The sequence below is a fragment of the Dipodomys spectabilis genome, unplaced genomic scaffold (assembly GCF_019054845.1).
Source record: "Dipodomys spectabilis isolate Male_0828 unplaced genomic scaffold, ASM1905484v1 ptg000080l, whole genome shotgun sequence".
NCBI lineage: Eukaryota > Metazoa > Chordata > Mammalia > Rodentia > Heteromyidae > Dipodomys > Dipodomys spectabilis.
Window position 1 is genome coordinate 4,085,582 of NW_024870757.1, and position 23,253 is coordinate 4,108,834.

Here is a 23,253-nt window from a genome sequence, read left to right on the forward strand (position 1 = left end):
TGGAAGAAGTAGAAATCATTTTTCCATTAGTGGTAACCACAACACCTTTAGAAGATGCTCTAACAGTTTTTACTGATGGGTCCTCTAATGGAACTTCGGTGGTATACATTCCAGACCACCCCCCTATTATTAAAAGGGCATCTAATATATCAGCGCAACAGGCAGAAATTATTGCTGTAATTTTAGCCTTAACCACATTTCCCCAGCAGCTTAATATTTACACAGATTCTAAGTATGTGGTTAACTTATTTCCAGCTATAGAGACAGCTCTTTTATCAGGACAATCAAAAATTATAGACTTGTTACAACAGTTACAAAAATTAATTCAACTTAGAAAAGAAAAAACATTTTTTGGACATATAAGAGAACATACAAATTTACCAGGTCCTCTTGCATTTGGAAATATGATGGCTGATTTATTAACTAAAGAAACCATCATCTGTAATGCATTGGAAGTAGCACAAAAGAGTCATGCAATGCATCATCAAAATGCATTAGCCTTAAGAAGAATGTTTAACTTAACTAGAGAACAGGCTAGACAAATTGTAAAAAATTGTGATTATTGTCCAGATGTTTACCATCCATTAAAATTAGGAGTTAATCCTCGAGGGCTTAAACCTCAGGTTCTCTGGCAAATGGACATTACTCACATCCCAGAATTTGGAAAATTGTCTTATGTACATGTAACAGTAGATACCTTTTCTCACGTAATGCATGCTTCAGCTCGTACAGGAGAAGCAGTAAAAGATGTTATACAACATCTAATGACTTGCTTTCAAGTTATGGGGCTTCCCAAAAGACTAAAAACTGATAATGCACCTGCTTATACATCACAAGCCTTTAAAAAATTTTGTATAATGTGGAATATAGAACATATTACAGGGATTCCTTATAACCCTCAAGGTCAAGCAATAATTGAAAGAAGTCACCAAATACTAAAAATCCAGTTACAGAGACAAAAAGAAAGCAATCAATATTACTCCCCCCATCAAGCATTACAACATGCTTTATTTGTAATAAATCACCTTAATACTAATGAACAAAATCTTACACCTATGCAAAAACATTGGGGCGAAATTGGATTAAAAGTTCATCCAAAAGTTAAATGGAAAGATTTGCTTACAGGCACATGGAAAGGACCCGATATATTAATCACCTCGGGAAGAGGGTATGCATGTGTGTTTCCACAGGATGCCGAGTCACCTATCTGGATTCCTGACCGACTCGTGCGCCCCTACAATAATAACAAAAACCAAGAAAATGAAGCAGAAGAAGAAGGCGATACAGAAGCTTAAAAGGCTTCACCCTTCTCTTCAACAGGCGAAGACAACAAAAGAAGTCCAACCACCAACTTGGGGACAAATTAAGAAGCTCACCCATTCTTCAGGGGAGATTGAGGTGTCTACAGAAAAGACTATCACTGTTAAAAATACGTTTCTTGCTACGCTTACCATTATGTCTGTGCAGGCAGTGTCTGTTTCAGGAGAACAATACTGGGCATATGTTCCTAATCCTCCTCTTCTACATCCCGTGGGATGGGGGGATGAGGATGTAATAAAAGTAATGACAAATAATAGTGACCTGCTAGGAGGGTTGGAAGACTATTCTGATTTTCATATGACTTCTCAAACAATTAACTATGAAGAAATGACAGATACCACTCCAATTTGTATAACGCTATCAGGAAAAAATCTCCCTGGGTGTTTACCTATAAACTATAGAACATTTTTGACTGATGCCCCTGATCAATCCAATAATAAAAAGTTCAAAAAAGGATTGATGTGTGACATCCCTGATCGATTTTGTGATAAAAAGTTCCAAAAAAGACTGATGTGGAAAATTGGTATGATGACATTAGGCTTTCATACGTAGAATGAATCCTTTGTTATTCCTAAGAAAAATATACATTTAGATAACTGTTTACAAAAATATCATGACAAAGATCAATTTTGGGATGCATTAATTACCTCACCAAAATGGTTGGAATGTGGATTTCAAAAGGCCTCTTTATTACAACCCTATGGGGCACCAGATAGTATTTTTGATTTTTCTATTGCTAATCCCGATTATGATTATACTACCTACTTAAAACAAAATTCACAAAAGTTTAATGACTATGTTCCTGATACATACGGGGAACCTTTAAAAAGATGGTTCACTCCAGGGTGGGTGGCTCCCATTTTGGTGAGTCACTCCCCCTTACACAATAAAACGGGCGTTCAGCTGGCTTTGTTCAGACTTTTTGCAGCAACAAACATGATTTTATTAAAAAAGCCCAAAGAAACTAAGAGTACTGCAATTGGGGTAAGAGCATGTGTGGGTTATCCTATGGGGATTTTAGCTGGAAAACCAGATAATGTAATCATTATTAATCATGGAAAATCATACTATATTAGTTGTAAAAATTGTATTTTTACTAATTGTCTTACTTCTTCTTTGGATAAAACATATTCTGTAATTTTTATCTTAAAAAGACCTTCGTATGTATTGTTACCTGTAGATCTACAAAATGATCCTTGGTTTGAAAATTCTGCTTTACAAATGTTAAAAACTTTGGATGTTATGTTGCGGCCAAAACGCTTTGTTGTGGCCTTGATTTTAGGAATAAGTGCTTTAATAACAATAATTACCTCTTTAGTAATTTCTACAACAGCCTTAATAAATGAAGTAAATACTGCTCATTTTGTTAATGATTTAAGCAAAAATGTTACATTAGCCCTAGCAGAACAACAAATTATAGATAAAAAGTTAGAAATGAAAATAAATGCTCTGGAGGAAGTGGTTCTGGCTATAGGTCAGGAAGTTCAAAACTTAAAAATACAACTTTCGGTTAAATGTCATGCTAGTTTTAATTATATCTGTGTTACTCCTTTAAAATATAACTCTTCTTTTAATTGGAATGCCACCAAAAATCATCTGTTAGGAGTTTGGAGAGATAACGATATTTCTCATGATATGGAGGCTTTACAGGACAAAATTGCAGCAGTTAGTAAAGTTCATTTAGATGTAAGAAATTTACAGTCTTTGGCAGAGTCACTTAAGCATAACTTGGAGGCCCTCAATCCTCTGGATTGGATTCATGTAATAATTGCCATTGTTGGATCAATTCTCTTAACTCTTATTCTTATATTTCCAATCATTTTCCGGCTGGTCTTTAAATCTGTCTCTTCTGTGTGCCAAGACATTCACGAACTTCAATTAAAAAATAAAAAGGGAAGAAATGCCACGCCACATACACTTGGTTGAAACTTTTGGAATGAAAGGTTCTGGACAGGAGTGGAGCCTGGCATAGACTCAAGCCCCAGGCATCCCCCAGGAGTTGGTGGAGAACTGGATTCCCTAAAAAAGACAATCTGGTCAGACTTAACCCGTTGTTCTCTGAGAAAGAGAAGTTCCAGTGTGACTGCTGCTCACCACAGTGACCCAGGGCCCAGTGGCAGGATGCCTGCCCTGTGCCTTGACAAGTCCCACCTGGGAGAGCGTTTGTCCTGCCTCCAGGCCAGTTCAGGCCTGCCATCGTATACAATAACTCTTGTTTCCTCCTCTAACAAGCAGCTCAGTATCCAACCACCATGGGAACCCAGTCCGAGAGGCACAATGGAGAGGAAGTTGCCAAAGCAAGCGTTTGGAAAGGAGCAGAGATCATAGCAGGCAAAGCAGCCATGAAGATGTGTCTGTAAGGAGTCCTTAGCTGGGTTCAGCGAAGAGAGGCCTGCGCAGGAGGGCGGAGCAATTCCATAAAGCTGCCTGTGGTGGATAGATGGCTTCTGATTTGACATTGACAACAGAATAAGGGACTGCAAGTTCAATGAATAGTCTCTGGCCAGAGAAACAAGGTCAAACGCTTAAGTTTCTGCACTTCCAGTGGTTCCTGGTATTTCCAGCTGAGTGAACATCTTTCTGTGACCAGTGGGTGCCACGCCACCTTCTGCAGAGTCTGCGTGAGAGATTGTGTTGGACAAAGAGCTTCAAGGAAGCATGCCCCCAGGAAGGGAGTGTTGGTTCAAGACTTCCCATATACTTGGCTGCACCTTTATAGCCTCTACCTTTATTCTTATTATATTCTTCTTGGCTGTACATTCATTGCCTTTATTTTCATTTTGGCTATTTTTCTATTGATCCGCAAACAGAGCATGTTGTATTTTTCCAGTCCAATAGAGATGGCTTCTCTAATAAAGACTAAGGCCAAAGATTAAATGTGGGCAATCCCCCAATCAATCTATCATCTGATGTGACGTTGCCTCCAGAAACTCCTACAACTTCACAAGCGGTTTTGCAGCTCACGCATAGTAAATATAGAGACTTAAAATTTCTAGATATGTCCAACAGACAAAATCAATAAATTAAACTAAGTTAAAAAGAGTTATCCTAATAGTTTAAAGAGTTCTAAAAAAGAAGAGACCTCTGATTATAAAAGAAAAAGAAAGATTCTCCCAACAGTTATGATTAAGTTTAGTACAACTTATGTTATAGGGAATAGATGGTGTTTTCACACAAAATATAAAGTTAGTAACATATTTCCTGAACCAACCAAGAACCATTTCCTTATACAGGAGCTTATAAAGATGAAAATAGTTGGATAAAAATAAAATTAAAAAGAGTATAATGTAAGTACAGCCCTGTCTTAGGTTTGTTAATTATTAAACATAAAAAGGCTGAATAGATGACGTATTCTATTAAACAATATGTTAGACTTGTTTCGCACCACTTAGCTTAAACAGTTGGTGGGATAGTCATTAATTTTCATGTAATTCATCAATGCTTTGCCTTTAAAAAAATTTGATTACATGCTTAAATAAACAAAGAATCTATGTCACAATCACACACTGTATAAAAATGTTAATTCTCCTCAATAAAGATACACTCAGATGCAACTCTTTTGAGTCTGTGTCTGTTTGTCACTTCGCCGACTCCTTTGCCCACCTATCCCGAGATCCCTGTCCCGTCGGTCCCAGTGCTCCGGCCGAGCTGGTCCGTCGCACAAGGTCTTTCCTCCCAGGGCTGGCTTTGAACCATGGTCGTCAGATCTCAGCCTCCTGAGTAGCTAGGATTACAGGCATGAGCCACTGGCACCTGCCTGCTTCTCCTTTTCATGGTTAATATTTTTATTTTACCCTTTAAATACGATTGGTTATTGTAATCCACTCATTTTTGTCAATGTCATTTACCATTCTGTGTCCTACACCAATTTCTGATTTCTTTTGTCTTTTGCCTTCTGCCTTAGATGACAAATATTTTGAGATTTTTTGCCTTTTTTTCTCTTTTTCTCTCTTTCTCTTCCTCTGTCTCTCCTTCTCTAACCCTCACTCTCTTCCCCTTACCCACCCCATTTCTCTTATTCTCTTCCTAGACTTGAATTCCAGGCCTTCCAAGGCATTATCCCTGAGCTCTTTTTGCTCAAAGTTAGTGCTCTTCCACTTGAGTTACAGCTCTACTTCCTGCTGTTTCTGTAGGTAATTGGAGATGAAAGTCTCATGGGATTCCTTGCCTGTGCTGGCTTTGAAGGACAATATTCTCTATGTTGAGAATTGTTGAACTTCTCCGGAAACTGGGGTGCCATGGAGGAATAAAGACCAACTAGAATGTGATGAGGCAAAATTTACTTCTGCAGGAGGCCATGCAACTGACAAGAATCCAAGGATGCCTGCAAGTTAGGAAGACAGTCTACCCAGGTTTTCTCCCTAACATAGTACTGGCCCTCATGACAATTGGTCAGAATTTCGGTTCACAATCTTGTCTGCTAGTTTGAAGAGGGTAAAAACAAATTAACAGGATGCTGATAAGGAACAGGAAGTAACTAAAATTCAATGAACTTGTAACAGGGAGTCTTAATTAAAATGTAATGGACATATGATATAAGTACAATAGATGTAGTAAATACTGGAGTCAATTGGCCACTGGACAAAGCCTTCTGAAGCTTTTGCTTGGCTAAACCTCAGGAGATAGGGTGGGATACCCTAAAGTAAGCTATTGATGTTTAGTTTGCCTTTGCAGGCCCTAGATTTCTCCAGCTCCAAAGAAGAACAATTCTCACTTTGACAGAAAAGATAATTCTTACTGTTCTAACAGCTTCCCATGTGAGATGAGAAAACTGAAGCCGAGGTTAAATAACCTGCCTAAAGTCTTACAGCTTTTAAGTGGGAGACCCAGAGAGAGCCCTAAGTAATGGTCAAGGCAGCCAAAGCAGGAAAGCCCATGAGATTCTTATCTCCAATTAACCACCAAAAAAGCCAGAAATGGAGCTGTGGCTCAAGTGATTCCAAGCCAGTCTTAAGCAAAATAAACTCAGAGATCATGCCCAGGGCCTAAGTTCAAGTCCAAGGACCAGTAAGCAGGGGTGGGGAGAAGGCAGGGGGGGTAAAGAGAGAGAAAGAAAATGAAGACCATTACTTAGGGGATGTGCCAAGTTGGGATGGTGACCTGGGGGAAGGGTACTTAGGACTAGTGGTCAGTTGTTGAATTATTTCTTGTACATATTTTAATTATTGTTTCCATGCTAATTCTTTTATTTTTTTTTCAAAATTGAAGGTCAGGGAAATGTGTTTCCATTTGCTATCTAATAATGGCTAAATCTAACCCCATTTCCTGGGGACCCACTCTATGCAGAGGAGGACAGCAAACAGTGCCTTGTCCCAGTCTATGGTGTTTTCTCACATTGTTTGTAACACTTGTGTTTCATTGTTGCTAGTGCTTCTGTAAATTAATGTTACTATGGCCAATAAAGTTTCTACTTAATTCCCACAATTTTATGTACTTGGTCCTTAACTTCTCTCATGAACTAAGGAAGGCCGATTCTCACTTTAAATTGTAGACAGAAACATTGCTTATACATAAATGGGAATGGATTCTTTCAGGAAACATTTTTGTCATTTCTGATGTGTTTGTTCATTTGTTTCAGTTTATGTGGGAGAGAACTCAATTCTCCTGGAAAAATAGAAACTTAAAGGACCCCCATGAACAGTTATTCCTTTTAGAGAAATCCATTGCTAGATGATGCTATGTATGCATTATGTTCTCTTCTTCAGAGGTTTTCTTTCTGTAATGGGGTTATTTCAAGCAAATGAGAACCTGTTTTGAGTAACCTGTATATTCCCTGGTGTCTTTAGCTTCTTGATACTCTCAGGTCAGATGAATTCTGCAAATAGATCATGACAATATTGCATTCCTTTGATTAGATCTTTTGTTAGAGGTTGTACCAGTGCATTGGGACAAAGTATAATTCCATAAAAACAGTCTCCTCCAAGAATTGTGGTCCCCCCCTTTTTTTTTTACCCCATTCTGTAGCTCATGTTGCATCATCCTACATGTAATGTGGGGCATACTGACCTATGCCTAGTTGTGGTATCAGAATATTACATTTGGTAGTTCACCTAATTGCCTTTTTGGCAGGCTGGTCTCCATGTAAGAGAAGTCTTCAACTTACAATGGTGCAGACAAAGTACAGTTGCCACATTTCTAGGCATGACCATAGCTTCTGCTCATATCAGGGCTTCTTTGGCTTAGTAGATGTTTTCTGAGGACCCACATAGTTGTGCCTTACACCTTGGGGTATGTAAGTGAAAAATTTCCCAGTCTCTGGCCTAGAATGAGACTGGCTGGTGTCTAAATATTTGGATACCTTGGTAGATATAAAAGTCACTGCGTGTGTATCTGGGTCTTTTGTGACAACTTGTAACTTTGTTGGCCAAGCTCTTTCATAATGGCAACAAGACAGTTTTGTCTAATTTCAAAGCATGGAAGTCTGTAGTTAGAGTTGAATTAAGCACATTGGTTGAATTTTTAGAATGTGGTCCAATGATTTTTCAACAACATAGTATCCTTGCTTAGATATTGGAATCTTGCAATCAAATATAAATTATCATTGTTTTCCATATGAAAGGAAAGAATTGGAAAGGGGCTTAGAGGTAGAGTTGCCTAGCAGGCATGAAGCTCTGGGTTCAATTCCTCAGTACATTCTTCATGAAGAGAAAAAGCTGGAAGTGGCACTGTGACTCAAGTGGTAGAGTGCTAGCCTAGAGTAAAAGAAGCTTGGGGACAGTTCCTAGCCTCAGTTCTTCAGTACTGACAAGAACCATGGCAGGTCCACATTCCTGTTACTAGAGTTTACTAAGGGATTGTAGACTTTCCGGCAGTTAGATTGGCATGCCTACCTAATAGAATCTTTCTGGAAGGCTAGAAAGGAAAAACATAGGTGGGTGCTGCTAGCTCACACTTGTAATCCTAGCTACTCAGGAAGCTAAGATCTGAGGATATTGGTTCTAAGCCAGCCTAGTGGCAGACTTTTATCTGGAAATAACCACCAATAAAGCCAGAAGCAGAGCTGTGACTGTCCTACAGTAGAGCACTAACCTTTAGAAAACAAGCTCAAAGGTAGCACACAAGCCCTGAATCTATTTTCTGAGACTTGCACAAAAGAAAACAAAACAAAAAATCAACTATAAAAACTACCTGCCTCTCCAACACAGAACTGGGCAGGTCAGTTGACTGGGTTGGCCCATGGGGAGTGTAGTTGTTGCTGGTGCTGCTACTGCTGCTGGAGCAGGGGGAGGCTTGCTGCCCTCAGTCTTCCACTCTGTGTCAGTAATGCTGGGTCTCCAGAGAGGCAGGAGAGACACATGAACCTGGTGCCTTTCCTGCCACCCTCCTCCTGCTGCTGCTCAGCATGCACGAAGATTGCAGGGTGGTGCCCAGGAGCACTGGCTGTCTTGACCTAAACATTTTGGAAGGAATGGTATGCAGTCAAGGAGCAAGGCCCTGGTCTTGCTGCTCATTGAGCATACTGTACGTTGCCCTCTCATTATTAAATGTTCTGACAGGGCTGCCTGAACCTCCCCTAGGTTAACATGATGGGCAGGATAGTGGGGTCTGGTTGGTTCAGAACAGGCTGGCTGGGGCTTGGTGATGCTGCCTTAGTTTGCTTTAGCTAGGGATGGCACATCACTTGCCTGACTGAGGGCCTCTTCTTAAGATCCTCTGTAATAAGGTAGGCTAACACTCCTAGCAGTTCAGGGAAAAAGCATTTTTGTATTTTAAAGTTGCTGCCTAAAACCTGCTTTTTGAGTATAATCCATGACCTGACTTTATAGGGCACATCACCATGACCATGTAATACAGCAGCACCTCAGGCCCCAAACATCCAACTTGGGGCCCTGGTAGCTCTGCTGCTTGAACATCTTGGGGCTCAACAGGCCAGAGTCCTGTACTCCCTGTCCAGCTCCTGCCCAGGCAGAAACCGTGTACTCAGCCCAAAGGCACATAACTTGGTTGTGCCCCTGCAATCTAGCAGAATATTTTCTGCCTTGATGTCCCTGTATGCATTGCCATTGTTGTGGCAGTATTTGACTGCCCTCAAGATCTGCCTAAACAGAGGCCTGGCCTCCTCCTCCTCCAGCCTGTCCACCTTTTGCAGTGGTCCACTAGGTCTCCTCTGTCTAGGTACTCCATCACCAGGTACAATCACTCCTCTGTTTCTACCACCTCAGATAGCTTAACGATTTTCAGGTGCTCCACAGACTTGAAAATGTTCAATGCCATGGCAAAGAAGGGGCTGTCCCATTTGTCCAGGAACTTCACGGCCACTAGGGTATCTGTGGGAAGTTGCTTAGCCAATTTGACAGGGGCAAAGCCCCCCTCACGGATGGTCCTCTGCACACAGCAATGAGCCCTGAGGAGCTCCTCCTCTGAGGAACTAGCCTCAAAGCCCTGCAGGGACCTCGCCTCTCTACTCTTACTAGTCATCCTCCACAGCATCCTAGTGATGCTGTCTAGGGAGAAAATAAATGAACAAATAAAGAAAACAAAACCAAATATAATCAAATATAACAAAGCAGAACAAAATACAATAAAATGGAACAAAATGGAAAAAATGTAATAAAATACAATGAAATATAATGAAATAAAATATACAAATATATAATGTATATAATATATGGTATAGAATATAGAGTATATAGAATAATTTAAACAAAGTCTATAACTATTATCAACATTAAAATATAAATACATAATACATGAATAAAATATAACTACTAATAAATATCTATCAGGAAACAAAATCTAATGTGTAAATATAGAAAGAATGAATAATGAAAATGCCTATATGCTACCTTATTGAAAACAACAAAAGTCCAAAAGTCAAAGCCAAATCACAATCCAAATCCACAAACCCCAAATCAAAGCTAGATCAACAAACCAAATCCACAAACCTGAGAAATCACCATGCAACCAACCAACTGAACTCCAACCTCTCAACTACCTATGAGGGTCCACCCATTACCACCCACTATATATAAAACCATGGCTATTGTTACCTCATAATGATGTCTATGATGTCAGAGCCACCGAGTTACTGACCTAGAGGACACTTTTTAGATGCATTTGCCTGGACTGGCCTTGCACTCAGGGCCTTGGCACTGTCCCTTAGCACTGTCCCTCAAACTTAATGCTCTACCAGTTGGGCTACAGCCCAAATTCTATCTTTTTGGTGGAGATTATGGGCTCAGGGATTTCCAGTCCAGGTTGCCTTTGTATTGGCATCCTTACATGTCAGCCTCCTGCTTAGCTGGAAGCCTGAAGCTTGTAAGACACTTTGAGTTAACTATAATTTGATTGCAGTCCAGCTTTCTTAGTTGGTTATATAGATTGATATAGAATATTTCTGTCAATTGGAATCGAGTGTGGGTACTCCTATCTATCATTCTAGCTGCTTGTAGGATTAGAATAGGAAAGTGCAGTTGGAATCCAGCCTGGCTAAAATAGTCCATGAGATTTCGTAGCAAGGGAAGAAGCTGGCATCCTGGTGCATGCCTCTCATCCAGCTAAGCTGATAAGTGAAAATAGGATGGGAATCAGGCTCTGCTTACAACAAAAGCAAGTCCCTTTCTCAAACACTTTACCAAAACCCACACCTGTCCTATTCTGCCTTATGCATATTGTTTCTGCTTTCATACTGCCATTGCTGTTAGAATGACTACACAAGAGCTACTTTGAATGTTACCCTTTTCATTCATTCAGTCCAGATGAAAGTCAATCACACGTATGATATACCATTTAGAACACACTCGGGTTTATTTTTTTTCCTACATTTTCTACCTAGCTGACCCAAAGGCATCCTTCACACTTTCCTAGAAGCTTATTAGTTTCCTTATCAAAAACAAGGGCATCCACGGCTCAAACCTATAATCCTAGCATGTTATTAGTCTGGCCAGCTGACAATCGCTCTTTCAGCCAGTCCAGGTAGGAAAAGCCAGGGGACTCATAGGTCTTGAACTGTCACTGGCTCAGAGTGGAAGACTGTTGGCCTTGAGTAAACTGCTCTAAGACAGAGTTCTGGACCTGAGGTCAAGAGAAAGGACCCACCCCAAAAAATCCAAGGGAGCCCAGAGAGAGATGTAGTTCAATAGATTCAGCCTTAAACACATTAATTACCAAACCCCAAACTTTGTCAACAGTAGGGTGACCAGCATACAGGGCCTTCAGAAATGAATAATGCAATGTTTTCAGACAGATTGAGGAATATATTTTTACCTATCAATTTGCCCTGAAAAAAAATGGGATGCTCATAGTGAATTCCAGGTTGTTTAGAGCTTTTCCTTTGAGGTATGAAGAAAAGAAGACTCTGGCAAAGTTATGGTAATGAATGTTTCAGCAAAATGGGCCTCTTTTTCTTTGCTACATAAAAAAGCAACTCATCATCCAAACCTATAGACAGTAGTGTATTAAGATACCAGTTGCATGCATTTGGCAGCTTATAACTTCACTCATATGAATGACACCCAGGGCCTGAAACATGTGAGACATGCCCTGACCAGCCCCTGCCCACACCTCACCCTAAAATGCTTTTTTAAATCCTGGTTTCCACATTCCCTATGAGGAAGACAGAACAGGGAGCTGACACTGATTTAAAGATGAGCACATTGAGTTCAAAGACACATGGCTACAGCCCTCTGTGGTCCTCCTCTGTTTCTCCAAGTCACACCAACCACAGGATCTAGAATGTCAATTAACTGAAAAGAACGCCTCCAGCTGAGGCTACTTGACAAACAACTTTCATGTTGAGATCATCTCTCATGTGATTATGATGCAGTGTCTGGACTGAGAGAAGACAGCACAGGGAGAAGAAGGGCTCTGGTGAGAGCATGTGGGTTCATCTTGGTGGGTGCTGGTAGTCTCTATCTCTCCTATGTGGAGCAGGGTCCTTAGTGGAGAGAACAGACTCTACAAATGGGGCTTGGCTAGGAGGGAGAGGTGAGGTCCTGTGTGGGTCTGACTGGCTGTAGCTCACAAATCTTCAGGAGAGGCTTTACTAAACATAGATGCTAGAGTCTAGTTTGGGGCTGTGGTTTTGTCCTTACAGAGTCTAAAGGAAATATCCCTAGTTCAGATAGGGACCTTACTTAGAACAGACCTTAGGGACTTGGGGTAGGGTCCTTGAGCCTTATAACCTCACCAGTGCCCACAAACCACAGGCTCTGGCTGTCCTTGCCTGTCCTGGGGGGTCTGTCCCTTAGGTACACATTTCACCAGCCCAGCTGTCCACACCTCTAACTCTGGCAGGGTACTGCCTGCAGCATTTTTCTTTGAAAACATCCCTTTAGTTGCTCCTTTAACCTCTCTACCATCTCAGACCTGTGTCCTGGAACTTTGTTTCTTGGCATCCCTTGGCTGTCTACCCCAACACTTTGCTACTTACATTTTTTCATATTTGCTCCCAGGTACCTTGAACTTGTTCACAAACTAGTCCCAAAGAATCCCTTAGAGTCCTCTGTCCTACCTGGATTTAAACCACATAGGAAACAGAATCCTCTCAGTTGTTTCTCCAGCCTCTGTCTGGAGACCACTGATGCCACAAGCTAAATTTGGTGGGTTGCTCTTTCCCATGAGGGGGCCATGGCTGGGACACTGGGTGATGAGGATGTGGATGTGGCTCAGTTTGTTTGGACTGCCTGCCTCCCTGCCTGGGAGATTCTTTTCCTTGACCATAATGGATGAGGTGCTATTAACTTGGCATTTACAACCTAAAAGAAACATTAATGGAGACTCTCTCTTGACAACAAGTATACATTTACCACACTTCAGAGTGTAGTATCTGAAAACAATGATCCTCCCAAGTATCTAGAGTATAGAGCACACAGCAGTCCTGAGCTTCCTATTGCTTTATTGAGTACAATAAAATCTGGTCCTAAACACTGCCAGTCTTTCTCATTTTTCTATTTCTCTGGCTCCCATCATAAAAAAGTGTTCTCTCCATTTGAGAAAACACTTTCTGAAATTTGTTCCCATGGGTTACTAGGTAAGAGAGGGGTTGAGTTCAAAATGGACGTCACTCTGCCTCCCACACATCCTAGCAGTTCACCCTTAGAAAAAGTTATGTTCTTTTTTATGTCATGTGAGTACCATATACAATGGAACCAACTGGAGAGTAGATGTGTCTTAAAAGGGGAAGGGTTACACTAGGAATGGACAAACAGCATGAACCACCATTTTGGGCTGGATACCAGTGGCTCATTCCTGTAATCCTAACTACTCAGAAATCTGAGATCTACTTATGACCTCCAGAGAGCGAGACAATCCATCATGGCACAGACAGTGAAAGGTGGACAAAAGAAGTTTATTTACACCAGAAAGGGGTCTTAAGACTATCTTGTCCTGGGCTAGATATGCAGAACCAAAAGCAGCCTCAGCCACCAAACCTCCAAGCCTCCAATAGGCAGTCCTGAACCCTGGTCTTTATTAGTTGGTCTGCAAACCTCCAACTCCAGATCTCCAGAGCTCCAAAGCTCCAGAGGGGAAGGCTTTTCCCATTCTAACCATCCTCTTCCACTGCAGGCCTCTCCACTGTCCACAGCCTGCCCTGCTCTGCTCCAGGGGGCGCCTCTCCACAGGCCTCTCTAGGGGAAGGTCCCTAATGGTCCCGAATGACCTCCGGAGGAGGCCCCAAACGGCCCCTCGAGGAGGCCCGATAGCTTCCTCGAGAAGCCCCAAATGCCCTCTGAGGCTTGCCCTGCTCTGGCAAGCCTTCCATCTGCAGTCGCCCCTTCCGCTCCTACTGCTGTCCTCCCCTGCAGTCGCTAACTCCTTATACTCCTCTCCTCAGGACTCCCGGTCTCCTCTGGACTGTTTTAATCAAGACCCCGGTTTTCTCCTACTCCCCCTAACTCCCCCTAACCTCGCCTCTGGCCACTGGTTTTTCTCCTGCTCTCCCCAGGCCTCAGGCAGCCTATATATACCCAGATAGGCTGCGCCCTTCCCCCACTAACGGTTTCAAACCACCATTCAAGCTCCTCCCCCAAGCTGCCCCTTCTCCCCTAATCGGAAGCTTATCATCTGGGGGCTCAACCCCACCCCCTCCAATAGCACACCGCACCCCTTTCTGCAGCAGGACACGCCCCTTTCCATGGCATGGCAAGCTCCTCCAGTGGCCCCCCGTGGGGTGGTGACATCAGCCTCTCAAAGCTCTGCTCTGTCCAGTGCCTGGGTCTGTGGAGAGGTAAGGATCGCCTCTTGATGCCCCGCCCCCTCCACCAGGCCGGGCCACGGGGCCATGCTGACTATTGGGCCTCACTGATTATCGGGGCCCCACAGGTTATTACTGTTATTATTGCTAGGGTTCAAAGCCAGCCCAGGCAATTAAACTAAGAAACACTTATGTCCAAAAATCAGAAGTGATGGTATGATGATGAGTGATACAGTGTCAGCCTTGAGTGAAAAACCTTAAGGATAGTGCCCAGGTCCCAAGGTCAAGCCACATACAAAAATAAAAAGGAAAAATAAGTAAATATTTGAGAAACCTGTGATGCTGGATTAACTGTCCTGTTTCCTTGTTCAGCCAGGGGATGGTGCTGTGCTCTCCCTTTTCCAGCTCTAAGCCCCACTGCTCAAGATTGCAATGAACTGCCCTAGAGCTCTCATTTGGGGGTCTCGTCCCCTGCCCCTTGTTCTACTCAGCAGATCTGGGTAAGTAAAGTCTCCCAGGAATTAGAAGAGTGGAAGCATGACCCAAAGTTGGTGATGGATTTTACTGGGATGAAAGACAACTTTCACATTTCCCGATACCTGACCCACACAGCATTATTTGGAAGGAATGAATAAGCGAGGAGACAGAAGTATTGCTCCTTATTCTGGCCTTTCAACTTGGATCAGGGCCAGCCTACCTGATCCTTTGAGATGAACCAGCTTTGATTTCTCTTGTGCTTGAGTGGCAAATTGGAAGTTGGTTGTCAATTCTGGAATATCATTGATAAATATTCATTAGACATGGAAATGCATGGAGATTATGGCTGTCCACAAGGGATAAGGACAATCACCTTGATCATGCCTAAATAGGACCTTCCCTGTCTAGAATGAGATGAAAAGTGACGCTCACAGATTCTGAAGTAGTCAAGGACTATTTACCCTCCTCATTAATATCTTCTTGCCCATGGAGCATCTTCTGTAATAAAGTCACTCTTATTGGATGTAGAAAGGTACACAGTGTATGAACACTTTCAGTCTATATTACAGCAGAAGTTCACCATGATAATATATCTCTCTTCAAACAGTCTGCTCTGTAGTCATTGGGGGTACACATGATCAGTCACTGGACAACAGGGGGATTTGGACACAGACAACAAAACTTTGGGCACAGACAAAATATTTGGGAGACAGAGCAAGAAGGAGACTAGGTCTCTATTGCCCCAAGGCTAGAAACAAAGTTTTAGAACTGAGAGACACTGAATGGCCAATACAAAAAGTAAGGATGATTGAGTAGATTGCTAATGGAGTAGATTTAATTATTCCAGAAGTATATGGATATTGAAGTCTCACCTATTATACTCTATAACTTTATGGGCTATGATTTGTCAATAATATTAAAGCAATTGAAGGGACAATGACATGGGAAGAGATAATAGACTCAAAGTCCTCACCTCCAATAGCAAGAGAGAAGAGTGAGTAATGTTACCAGAACAGAGTTCTCCTCAAAGTTACCCTGTCCTACCCTCTCCACTCCTAAACTGATTCAGATGTGTTGTTGTATCTGAGCACTTTGCTGACCCTTTTCTCTTCCTGCTTCTGTGTCTTACTTATACCTTCCATCTTGTTACTTATAAATAACACAGTATCTGGAAATGCTGGCTCTCTGCAGTGTGGACCTGGGAAGCACCTCTCTCTGTGTGTCACAGGGGCCTCCTTTGTGCCTCCTGTAGTCTTCTTGACTGAACAATGCCCAAACATTGCTCACTTCATTTGCACAAATTGCCCCTCTCAAATGCTTCATTCTAATCTTTGCTTTCTTTCCCAGTGGTAACAAAGCTTGACCTAAAGTCTGCTTAACTTTTCAAGCTACTCCCACCAATCAACCCAGACACCAACCACTTCCACTTCCTGGATGTGGATGCCATTGACACAGCCATCCTTGGATTTCCAGTGACCATCTCCATGCCGAGACCTTGGCAAATAAACATGGCTACCAGATGGATGACAATCAGGTAAAAACACATCCTCCACACTTGTGATATTTCTGTAGGTGTGTCATTTTGCTATAATCACCATGGTCCACTATGAGGACTCATGAACTAGATTTATATGTCTTGATAGAAAACCCTTGTTTAAGTCATGAATATATTTAAAGAATGCATTTATTCCAAAGTATAACTTGTGTTACTTATGAGCATCAGATAATTAAACTCTGAGGAGTGGAGCTGCCCTTCCTCCCTCACCTCAGGATCAGAAGTTCACCTAGCACAGTGAAATTTGTGATATGAAGTGTATGGCTGCCTTATTCCTAGAGATGGTTTCCTTAAATTTAGAGAGGACATGATAGACTCCATAGCCTGAGAGTCAAATATCTCCATTTTTGCTCCTCAGAAAGGCCTAGGTGTGTTCATTAAACCTTGAGTGTATGATTTCATCACCCAGATTCCACAGTATTCTCTCTGGGGTTTTTTTTGGTGGTGGTGGGGGCATCTGTCATGGGGCCTGAATTGTGGGCCTGGGTGCTGTCCCTCAGCTCTTCACCTCAAGGCTAGCACTCTACCATTTGAGCCACAGAGCCACTTCCAGCTTTTTCTGCTTATATGGTGCTGAGGAATCGAAACCAGGGCCTCATGCATGCAAGGCAAGCACTCTACCACTGAGCCACCTGCCCAGTTGCCACAGTATCCATTTTTTGGTTTTGGTTTTTGTTGTACAACATAGCCACAGATAGGGTATTTTTTTATCCAAACATGACACTACAATCATGTCCTGGCAGTTTTAACTGTCCAGCACATTTCTAAGAAGAAATGTAAGGCCCCAAATCTTTGCTAAATTCAGTGATCACTGGAAATCCCTAAACAGCCTATGAAGTACTGGTCCCAGGAATACGTAGGCATGTGTTCAGTGAAAATATCACAATAGTTATATAGAAAAACCTTTCTTTTTAAACAACAAAATGATTTTTCCTATTTCCTGCATTCTTTTTTGTTTTAAACCATGACTCAGGTAGGAAAGGAAAGCATACATTTGGGGAATAGGTTTTAGGTAGGAATCACAGCACTTATCTTCAACATGATAAACACTAGTGTTTTTTCTCCCACCATAAAATGTGCCATAATTTTTATCTGAACCTCACACTAAAGAATTTCTTGTTTTTTTGTTTTGTTTTGTTTTTGATTTTTTTTTTTTTGTTGGTTGTGGGGCTTGAACTCTGGGCTTGGGCCCTGTCCTTGCACTCTTCAGCTCAAGGCGAGCGCTCTGCCTCTTGAGCCATAGCTCCACTTCCAGTTTTCTAGTGGTTTATTGGAGATAAGAGTCTCATGGACTTTCCTGCCTGGGCTGGCTTTGAACCTCGATCCTCAGATCTCAGCCTCCTGAGTAGCTAGGATTACAGGCGTGAGCCACCGGCCCCTGGCAAGAATTTCTTGTATGGGAAACACAAATGAAGTAACGGCTAGTATTGATGAAGATATCTTTTAAGTGGCCAGTCATGCTTTTCTTTCTAAAGATTAATCTATGTCTTCTGTGGTTGTTTTTCCTCATGGAATTCTATGCCTCCATCAGATATTGTCCCATTTGTTAGGAAATGGAAAGACTTGGAAAAAATTATATTAAGTGAAGTAAACCAGGCCCAAAGAAACATAGGTCCCATGGTTTCCCATATTTGCAATAACTAGTATATGTCTTGGACAAACAGTAAAGCTCAAATAAGATGATGTTAAGCGAAATGAACCCCAAGATAGGGACACAAGTGGTTTTTTTCTTGCTATTGTTTCTAACGTATTTATAAGGTACCATGTGATTTTTTTGTTGTTGCTTTGTATGTTCCTCCCTCATGGTATAACACCTCTTTTTCACTGTATTTGATGTCCGTGTAATTTGGGGATTGGAAGAGAAAAAACAAAATGTTTAAATAGGGATACAGGTGGACCCGTTGTAACAATCAGATGTACAAGTCACTATGTTGAAAAACAAATTTTACAATTTAGGCAGTTGTGGAGGTGGGAGGGAAGTCATGGTAGGGGAAAAACAAACGAGGAGGCAACAATGCTTGATAAGAAATGTACTCATTACCTTGCTCTTGTAACTGTAACCCTCTGTACAGATTTTCATAATAAAAAACTTATTCAAAAAAGAAAAATGAAAAAAAAGAAAAGAAAATTTTGGCCTGTGTCAAGGAGACCTAGGGTTTGTCCTATTCCTTCCTGTAATGTTTTCAGAATGTCTCCTTTGACTCTGTCTGAGGTCTTTGATCCATTTGGAGTTGATTCTGGTGCAGGGTGATATATAAGGATCTAGCTTTAGTTTTCTACAGGTGATTAACCAATTTATGGTAACTCCTTTGTACAACCATTTAGGGGCAATAAAAATATTTTTTAAGGTTAGCTAAGCAGTGGTGGCTTATGCTTATACTCCTAGCAACTCAAGAGGCTGAGATCTGAGGATCCTGGTTCAAAGCCAGCCCAAGTAGGAAAGTCTGTGAAACTCTTACCTCCAATTAATTATCAAACAAGCCAGAATTGGCGCTGTGGCTCAAGTAGTAGAGAGCTAGCCTTGTGCACAAAAGCTCAACACCATTGCCCAGGCCCTGAGTTCAAGCCTCCAACTGGCATAAAAATAACAAAGCAAAACATATTGGTAATAATGTTGTTTTTATTAAAAGATTTCTCTTGCATCTATTGAAATGATGTCTGTTTGTATAGTGAATTGCACAGGCTGATAAAAAGGATTCATATGTTCAGTTTAAATTCTCTTTGCACCCATCTTGTCAGATCAAATTTGTGAAGTCTTAATAGAAGGCTTACTCTGATGAATATTTGCCTATAGTTTGGTAAACTATAGGGTTTCTTTAATTCACTAAGCATTTTTATTCTTATTGAACTATTGTTTGAATTCTCAAGTTATGGGCTTAAGTGACCTAGCTGCTTTGGCTTCCCATAAAGGTTGATTCTAGGCATGGTAAAAATTAGAAATATATATCCCATAGGTTTTATTCTTTTTAACATTAATGGAGTTAGAATTCAGGTCCTTCTGATTCCTAAACAGATGACTCACCATTGAAGCACACTGCTTGTTTTTCTCCAGTTTTACCCATAGTTTTCCTCTCTGGCATGAATTCTTTCATGACTCTAAAGGTGACTTTATCGACTGAAGGCTTGCACACACTGATCACACTCCAAGGTTTCTCTTCAGTGTTATTTCCCATCTTTGACAGTCACTAGAGGAAATGAAAGCTCTCCCACACTGCCTGCATTCATAGAGCTTATCTCTCATGTGAGTTCTTGCAATGAACATTTGTATCAGGTGGGATGTGGGATAATTTCAGGAACAGAGGAGACCTTCCCCGGTCCAATCCAGATGCAGCCCTGGAATTGTATGGCCCGAGGTCCATGTCAGATATTTAGAAAGAGACTACCACCCTACTTCAGCCATATAGATGAACAAGGTGACTCAGTTTAAAGGACAGGAAACACTGAAAGGTGCCTTAGTACCAGGCATACTGCAATGCCAGGCTGCCTGCCAGCCACAGAACTGTGGTGCAGCTGTGTGCTGGCCTCCTCTGCTGCTCGAGCTCTCACTTGTCCTAGGTCTAGGGGTGCCACCTGTGTGGGTCGGTGGGTGCACAAAAGACCTGACTCCAGGCCCAACTTCGCCACTCAACCTTCCTGACTATAGGCATCAATGATGCACAATCAGAAGCCTCAGTTTCGTGGTCTGTGCAAGGGGAGGTGGACTGGGGCTCCTGCACGGGCTGTGAGGAGTCAGGTTGCATTGGACACAGGGCCATGCAATGTCACCATTGTGATTAATCATCACTGATGACAGGAGGCACACATGCTGCCCACCCCTGCAGCCATGAGTGCCACACTCTAGCCTGCTATTGACTTTGACATTCTTGGCATGCCTGTCTTCCAAGGAACTGAGAGGTTCAGACAACTCTGGAGACCAGAAGCACCACCCCCCTCCCAGAGAGTGCAACAGGGACCAGCCACATCTTTGAGGACAAATCCTAGCACACCTAGGTCATGGCCCAGCTGGCCTCATTCCGTGCATATGCACCAGGAGCATCTATCACAGGGCTACCTCCTTATGCTGTTGTAAGAGCTGCCTAGCCTCCTGTGCCTTCTTCAGCAGCTGCACTGGAGCCACAGTTGTGCCTCATCCTCCAGCCTGGCAGCCTGGACAATGAATACCTCCAGGGAGCAGCTGCCACTGCTGCTAATCTGGATGCTGGGACCAGCCCTGTTCTAGAGCCAGCTGTTCACATGTAAACCATAGGGCAGTAAATTTTGTTCCCAACTGATACCTATTTGTCCAGCCTAAGATTATTCATAAAAACTAGGTTCAGTATCATGTGTTCTGTGTTCTCTTATTGTGTGTTCTGCTGACATAGGGTATATTGATATTTCCTTGAAGATATTCTGTCATAATTTTCCACAGGCTATTTTGACATTCATACGTCTTTCCCTCCATGTTGATTTATTTCACAGCAATTCCTCTTCCATGTACTTCTCACAGGGAGTGGTGAAATTCTTCAACTACCCAGTTTTTGATTATCTACATTTTTGTGAAGGTCTGGAACCATTTCAGAAGTCACCAAAGTAGAATATATTTATTTATTTTGGTGGAAAATCAACACTAGTTGAAACCAAGCCATTTGGATATATTTTTATTTGAACTACAATTACATTGATCAAGCCATAGTAGTAACATTGAGGCAGGGTTTTCTCTATGGAATTCAAGCTCTGAAGTGCTTTGTATCTCAATAACTAAACACATTTGCTAACAGCTTAACACATTATATTCCCCTTATCTCTACTTTTGTCCCTTTTGGATACTGCCTTCAAGACAAATAGACATTGAAGTCCTGGTTTTCAACTCTTTGTATAATAAGAAAACAGCATTATCTTTCAATGAGAGATAACAGTTATATAAAGAAATGAACACCAGGGGCTGGGAAGGTGGCTCAGTGGTAGAGCGCTTGCCTTGCATGCCTGAGGCCCTGGGTTTGATTCCTCAGCACCACATAAGCAAAAAGAAAAAAGCCAGAAGTGGCGCTGTGGCTCAAGTGGTAGAGTGCTAGCCTTGAGTTGAAGAGCTGAGGGACAGCGCCCAGGCCCAGAGTTCAGGCCCCAGGATAGGACCCCCTCCCCCCCCAAAAAAGAAATGAACATCAAATATAACATTGTTTTACTTAAACTTTTCCATCAGTGACTAATATAGTCAGTGTTATAGTTTTGTTTCCTGGTGTATAGTTTATAAGACCAAGTGAAAACAGGCAGAACTGATTGGTTGACAGCTCAACAGCTCTCCTTTACATTCTGTGGTGATAACAATGAGAATTTGAGAAAATGCTGATAAGACAAAGAAGCAAGGGATGTTGGGTGAGGAGCGATAACCCTGGTCTGGAGAACTAAAGAGTTGATCCTTCTTTAATGGGATATTCATTTTTTTATTCGTATTTTTTCAATAATGACATTAGTCACATATAGAAGGAGCACAATTGGTTTATTTTGTACTTTAACATGAGAACACTACAAAACATTTCTTAGAGGAAATGTACATGTATTTACTTGTTCCTCATCTATTTCTCCTTCTGGAAATGCCCCTAAACATAGCAGGCCAGGACACCTGAAATGACCATGGCAAGCAATCTGAGAATGATACCAAGTAGAAAACCTTAGGCTCCAATCAAATAAAGCCACATGTTTCTAATCTGTGCAAACATTTCCCTTTTCTTAGAGTAATATTAAAGGGTTTTAATTTTTCTTTAAAAAAGGAATGTTCTAAATAACTTTACCTTCCTGAGTGAGGGAGTTGAAAGAACTAGTAAGGTCTCAGAATCTACTGATCACTCATTCCCACTGGAACTATTTTCTCATTTGCGTCTACTATCTCTATCCCATTCTATTGTAGCTTTTTTTTTTCCAGGGCTGAGGACCAAACCCAGGGCCTTGCGTGTGCTATGTTGGCGCCCTTCTGCTGGGCTAAACCCCCAACCCCTCTCTATCCCATTCTAGACTTAACATTTTGCTTGAGATCAAGTTTAATGGCTATAGGGAAACCCAACTGGAAGAAAATTCATATTTTTTTCTTTCAATACCTTCCATTCTGTTAAAAAATACAATCTACTCAATATTCTAAAAGATCAATGTATCCATTCATATAACAGTATTGTGATTCAAATATCAAAGCTGAAATAAAACTAAATTAAATTTCTTTCCACCTGATCTGCCTTGTGAAAGTTAAATTTTGTTTGTGACTGTAAGTATAACTATTCCACAGTACTGTGAAATATGTTAAATTTATGTAATCACCTAATAACATTTAAAGAAAAAAGTAAGAGAAGGGATGGATTAAGAGAGATGGGTAACAATGTTGTCAGACACTTTGTACTCATATACTGTTTTGTAAAATGGGAACTTCTTTGTACAACTACTTAAAGATGATAAACATATTATCCAAAAAAACTAAATTAAATTAAAAAAATCAAGCCAGAAAATGTGCCTAGCAATATCTGACATTAAAAAGATTCCACAAAAAAATTAAGCCACTAGACTAGAAAGACAAGATAAGAAAAATGCCATTTTTTTCAGATAAGAATGACATATAAAGCTGATATTAGCCCTAAATAGGGAGAAAGAAAAGAAATTAGAGTTAAATGTAGAAGAACAACTGCACTCATGCAAAATGACATACATTTGAGATTCTGTGCCAGATTCTGTATACACATCTCTTTTAATTCTCATAAAATCATCTATTTTCATTTACACAGAAGCAGGAAAAGGTAATTAAAGA